The 6,318-nt window shown below is 46.7% G+C and overlaps 1 long non-coding RNA gene across 1 annotated transcript in view; it reads right to left on the bottom strand.

Moving 5' to 3' along the window:
• Positions 1-3,733: 3,733 nt before the first annotated feature.
• LOC109306818 overlaps positions 3,734-6,318 on the bottom strand; it is a 515,505-nt gene continuing 512,920 nt past the window's right edge. Inside the window, exon 3 of the long non-coding RNA XR_002100123.1 lies at positions 3,734-3,816. This is a non-coding gene — a long non-coding RNA (uncharacterized LOC109306818). The remainder of the gene's footprint in view (positions 3,817-6,318) is intronic.

The following is a 6,318-nucleotide window of genomic DNA, read 5'->3' as shown; positions in this document are numbered from 1 at the left end:
TGTACCTGAATGTCCCTTCTCTCTCTGTCCACTCAAAAAGTTCCGAACATTGTACCTTGGTTCTCTTCACTTACAATACCTAGCTTTGTTCCTCATAGGCCACAAACAAAAAAATTCCACCCAAAGGCACTACGATTTAAAATTTTGTACACAGCAAGCACAAGTAACATGGACAAAGGGAATGACTTAGGAACAGAACTCCAACTGCAAGCTTATACTGTGATTTAGCTCAGTGGTACTCAACCTTTTTAAACTCAAGGCACCCCTCCAAAACTTTTCAGAATTTAGCAGAACCTCATTTTGAAAAAGCTTATATAAATATATTATGACTAATATAGTATAAACATTATAGTTATATTATCAATAAATATGTTATAGATTGATTAAATGCTCACAATTATATTATATTTACCTTTCCAGGCTGCTAGTCCCTAGCTCTGCCTGGTCATGCACATGCTTGTTCCCAGTGCAGCAGTAGATTGCCCACACATAGCTCCAGGTTGTGGGTGGGGATTAGGAGTTACTGGGCCAAGTTCATCCCAGGAGCAGCCATGACATTCCCCTGGCAGCTTCATAATCATGCCTCATTCTGTCCCTAGGATGCCTTTCTGTCTCGTCTGCCATGCCTTGTTGGTAAATATGTTAAGAGGGAGGCTGCCCAAAGGCCTTCAGGTGGCCCAGTTCCAATGAATGCCCATCAGTCTCTACCTGCACCCAGACCCCTTGCTGAGCCCCAGATATCTGTACTCCCCAGATATCACCTCAAGCCTTAAAGGCAAATTGTTGAGTTCCAAATCTACCCCTATACCATGCCCCATGCCTCACAGATGGCATCCTTGCAGATGTTCTTCCAGTCGTTGATACAGCCCCTCTCTAGGCCTTCTGACTTTTCAGCCTCTTTAAGCTGGCCCTCAGACCCCTCAGTCTCTTTCCCGGTCCTTCTCCAGTTGACAGACCCCTCGGTCTCTCTTAGGCCCCTCTCTGAGCCTTCAGAATCCTTGATCTCACCCAATTGCTCCCTGGGCTACCAGGATCCTCGATCTCTCTCCTGGTCCCTTTCCAGGCTGTCAGCTCCTCTACTTTCTCAGTCACTCTCCAGGACCTCAGACCTGTCCAGCTCTACACACTATTCCCAGCTCATCTCCGGGCCACTGGACCCATATGGTCCCAGCTTTCCCTGGCCCCTCACTGGGTCTCTGGACCCACAAGTCTCCTGGTCTTCCCCAGTTCCCCACTGGGCTTTTGCATTCTGTATCAGTCTTCTGTGGCGAGTGCTTTTCTGTTGGACTGTGATCCCCTAGCTAAACCCCTCTACAGGGTCACCCACAAGACAGTGGGAGCTGAGGCTTTCCGGCACCCCATCCTCACCTTTCTCTGGAGTGGCCCATGCATAGCATTTCATGGAGGCTGCCCCACATGGGTAGTCCCTCCAGACCAACCAACTCCAGTAGGGTGAAGTTTTAGGTCATACTCAGGGCTGGTCTCTAAACCTTTCTGGTCTTACACATCACTCTGGGCTTTCCCCAAGATACCCTACACCCCTTCAGGGCTATTAACCACCAGGCTGCTAACCACCTGGCCCCAGCTCCACCTCACATCTGAGTCCTCTATCTCTGACCCCCTACCAGCCATCATCACCCTGGGCTGCATGCTCCCTGACCTCTCCCTCTCGGCTGAGGTCCCACAAGGAGCATTGTGCCTCTCCTAGGCCCTGCCCTGCCTCTAGGCCAGTCGAGATTTCAGGTTCTCCCAGGTCTGGCCATCTCTTGTGGTGGGCTCTCTCACCCTTTGGCCTCTCCTGGGCCCTGGCCCCAGCATAGGCCAGTCAATTTTCCCAGGGTCTGTCCTCCAACTGCCAGCCCTCTCCTGTCTGTGGGTCCAGCCCCTCAGGCCCCACCACAGATTACGCTCTCTTTCTCTCTTTGTGGGCTTGGAGCCCTCCATAGGTCTTCCTTTCTACAGCCCATTCCTTCTCTGGGCTCATCCAGGCCCTCCTGGCCTCTCACAAAGCCCCTATGCACATAGCTCCTCTCTAGGCTTGTCTCAACAGGCCACAGGCACTCAGCCCCTCTCTCTCTGGGCTCATCCACATGTCTCATGTGGAGTGAAATCGGGAAAGGGCTATGACAGGAGTGCATGCTTTTGCTGCAGTCCTTCCCCATCTACCCCTGCCTGGTGTCTCCCCAAAACACAGGCAACTTTGGCAGATGGAAGTGCCCCACGTGCCTCTGCTTTCAGAATGCATGGCAGAGCTAAATTAAGAAGTAGCTGAAGCAGAAAGGTGTGCTTCTGCAGCTCTTCCTGGTCCAGCTCCGACATGCCTCATGAAAACTGACGTGCTTGAAGCAGGCTTACCCTGCAGTGGCAGTGCTGGTGCAAACAACATAGCACCCCTAGACGGTCCTTGCGGTACTCTGGGTGCTGTGGCACCCCGGTTGAGAACCACCTACTGAGGATTTTTAAATTACTTCATTTTCATAGGCTTTTTGAAAGATGGAGATTCTTAATACACTTACAGCATTTCTAGCAGACTTCAATCATGTAAAGATGAGCAACTTAGTTTCCATTTTATTTTATCCCCACACAGAAACACAATTTTCCCTACTTCAACAATGGAGCAACTGTAGAAGAGAAGGATCTGCTTTGCCCAGGGTCAATGACAGTAATGGGACTGAACTCGAGTTCTTGGCTCCCAAACCCTATAACCATTCCTTTAAATGATGCATCATCTTTTTGATGATTTCCTTTTTAAATAGCTTGAAGATCCAAGTAGTATTAATCAGATAGAAATAAAAGCTGCAGTGACATTTATAGACCCACAGCTTGCCTTTACTATCGAAAACTAGCCAACAGTATAGCACTTGCAATAAACCTAGTATACCAAGTACACCTAAAAAATTCTCACCAAGACTTCTCACCCATGCACTGAACCCTGCATATTAATAAGAAGTCTGAGGTAAATAAAACATTGTCTATATTACCTTGTGATGCACTAAAGCAGGAGTGTTAAAATTACAGCCTGCAGAGCCACAATATCCAGCCCTCTGGGCTACAAACAGGCCACAGGAAGTTGAAGGGCAAAGCCTGGGAGTGGTGAGAAGTGGCCAGCCACAGAATCCAACATGGTGATTGTTGGCAGGAAGGTGAGCAATGGCTGACACAGCACTGGTTGCCCCCTGGCTGCTTGGCCCATTGCCACTGCTGTGGCCCCAGTGTCTTGGCTGCCAGCTCCCTGTGCCCCGTGCCAGACCTGTTGCTGCCGTGTGCTCCATGTGACCCAGAGCTGCTACCCAACATGTGTCACTGGCAAAAGCTCCAGCTCCAGGAAGGAGCACATGGCAAGAACTAGAGCTGCTGCTGTGACTGCATGCACCAGGCAGGAGATGCAGCTTTCACCTCGGCTAGAGCCACCTGGTGCCTTGGGTTGGATCTGGCCTGCAAGGAGCTACAGAGTCTGGATCCAGCCCAGGGCAAGAGGTGAGTTCGACACCCCTACACTATGGGATAAAATGGCTTCCTTGCAAACCAGAAGCATTATCCTTCAAGTGAGAACATAAAGGTAATGTAATCTCCAGTCACTGATGTTTTTCAGAGAAAAAAAGTCTGGGAAATATGAAATATCAGTTGTTTTTAAGAAACATTTAACTTACTGTCTCTGATAATAACTCCCTATGCACAGCTCAGTATTAAAAATTACAAGGAAAAAAATAATATGCAGCTTGCTTACCAGTTTAGCTCTTCGCTGAGTAGATTCACCCCCCAATATCTGCAGAATTCTCTAATTCCTACTGAATCCATGCACTGTTCCAGAGAGACCTATAAAAGGAGAAAGGGGAAAAAAAAGAAAGAAGGAACTCTGTAAACCCGACAAACTTTATGAATAAAGGCCACTACAGCAGTGTTAAACATATTACATGCTTAAATAGTTTTAAGCCCTTAAAAAAATACAAAATGAAATCAGCTAGAAATAACTGTAGCTGTGCTCTAAAGCAATTTGGAATGCTTAATGCAGTTCTGGATTTTAAACTGCCTCGAATTCAGCACTACGAAAAAGTACATTAACTCTAAATAGTACAATATATTTTTAAAAGGGACAGTGACACATACAACAACAAGTAGTTGGTTTTAAAAAGGGCGTTACAAATCCTGTATGAATAGAAATATTCCCATGATTTAAAAATAAATAAAGCCACTACCTTCGCCTTTCTACCTGCATGTATGCACATGCATGTGTGTGCAGACACATGCAGTCACCACTAATGCTGGGAAAACTTGAAAGCCATCCCATTAGGAACCATGAAACCAAAACAAAGCAAAACAACCCCCCCAATCCCCTCCCCCCCCACACACCAACTAGGGTAAATGATGAAAGGGAAAACAGGGATTTTAAGACTGTCTTTTAATTACACTTGGGTAGGTCTCAGTCTTTAATTTGAACCATTTCACTGGTGCAGAACCGCACTGGGTTCAGAGGGACTTTTATAAGCTTATCAAGGTTCACTTATTGGATCAGATGGCAGGGCCTCATGCAGACAAGGCCACTAAACCATGAGGGAAACTCCTAGACAGAAAATGATTGTGAATACATCTTACTAGAGGCCCGTATTTAAGAGGAAGAAAAATAGAAAACCAACTACACTATGGTTTTCATGCCATTAAAGAACACACCAGCTATAGAGGGCTACCCCTGCAGCATCCAGGTTCAGAAATGTCTACACCCTATGCTCCAAACACCTCAATATTTTAGAAGTTGTAGACATGGTTTGAGAATGTTTCTGTATGTGTTTCCTTGCATACACATCTCATCTCAAAATCCCCACAGCACAAGCTAACTTGAGTAACTATGTGATCGTATAAGATCTGGGATATTTGCTGAGACACAGCCCAACTTCTTCACAGAGAAACAAACATCCCAGTTGCCACTAGATCTAGTGGACCAATTTTCAGCCTAAGTAACTATTTAAGTGTGTTGTACTTGTTGGCAGAAAAGCAAGGACTGGTGTGGGTAACACCTTTTATTGGATCAACTGTTTGGGATAGATCCAATGAAGAATACATTGCATTCGAAAGCTTGCCCAAGGATGGCATCACACATTTAACTTAATACTTAATAAGTGCAGTTAAAACTCAAGCAGCTACATGTTCAAACAGTTTACATGTGTTAAATTCCCTCATCGCATTGCAAACGTGTTCCCTTTCAGGTGAGGAGTCTTTTCTTAAAAACTCTTAACTTGAACTGTATCACAATGATTTGTAACTTTTGTAACTAAACGTCTGACACGATCCTAACGTATTAAATCACAATATTCCAACGATCTGTGACTGTTACACATGAACGTATAACAAAGCTCTAAGTTTATCGCAACCAAGCAGTTGGTACAATAAAAGGTATCACCTGCAACAACTGTGCCTCTTACATAATTTCCGGAGCACCACCCCAGACTACCATCTCTTGACACACAACAGCCCTGGGTATGTTTACTACTCTGAGTCCATAGCCAAAGTAAATTGCCATATAAACACCAGTGGTATGCAAAGAGGGCAGTATTTGATTCAGATTCATATTTGGCCTGATTTGGGGGACAGTGATTCAACTAGCTGATTTGGATCACTGTCCCGATTTAAAGCAGCTGAATCTGAATCTGAAGATTCAATTCTGATTCAGAGAATCAGCGATTTGGCCATAGACACAGCTTTATGTTTTTTCTATGTATCTTGAGGTGCCAGGTGTGGCTCATGAATGTTGAGATGGTGGGGTGGATGGATCATCCCGCAGGAGCACGGGGGTGGGGGTGAGTGGGGACTGCATACTGGGCGGCAGATTGGGAAGTAGATCAGAAGTACTTCCGGTCCACTTCTGCGTCTGCCACCAAGCACACCAGGACCCTTCCCAGACTCTTCTGGCTTGGCGATTGGCCACAGGGGGACCCCAGGTGCCTGCCCCCAGACCCAGGAGGCACCAGTCACCAAGCTGGGGGTGGCATCTCCTATGTGCTCTGCGATGGACCTGAAAGTGGACCAGAAGTACTTCTGGTCCACGTCCAGGTCCACTGCCGAGCACATGGGGAACTCAAGCATTTCAGTCTGGTTTTGGTTACCTTATACCCATTGCTACAATATTTACAGTCCATGGCACAAAGAACTCCAACTCGACCTGGGAGGGTGTGGGCTGTGGAGTCCCCCAGAGCTTGGTCCTTGGGCTGGTGCTGTTCAACATCTTCATTAGCGACCTGGACGAGGGTGTGGAAAGCACCCTGTTCAAGTTCGCTGATGACACCAAGCTGTGGGGTAAAGTGAATACACCAGCAGGCAGGGACC

Source organism: Crocodylus porosus, unplaced genomic scaffold, assembly GCF_001723895.1.
Source record: "Crocodylus porosus isolate Cpor-Errol unplaced genomic scaffold, CroPor_comp1, whole genome shotgun sequence".
Taxonomy (NCBI): Eukaryota; Metazoa; Chordata; order Crocodylia; family Crocodylidae; genus Crocodylus; species Crocodylus porosus.
This window is presented reverse-complemented; position numbering and strand designations above follow the sequence as displayed.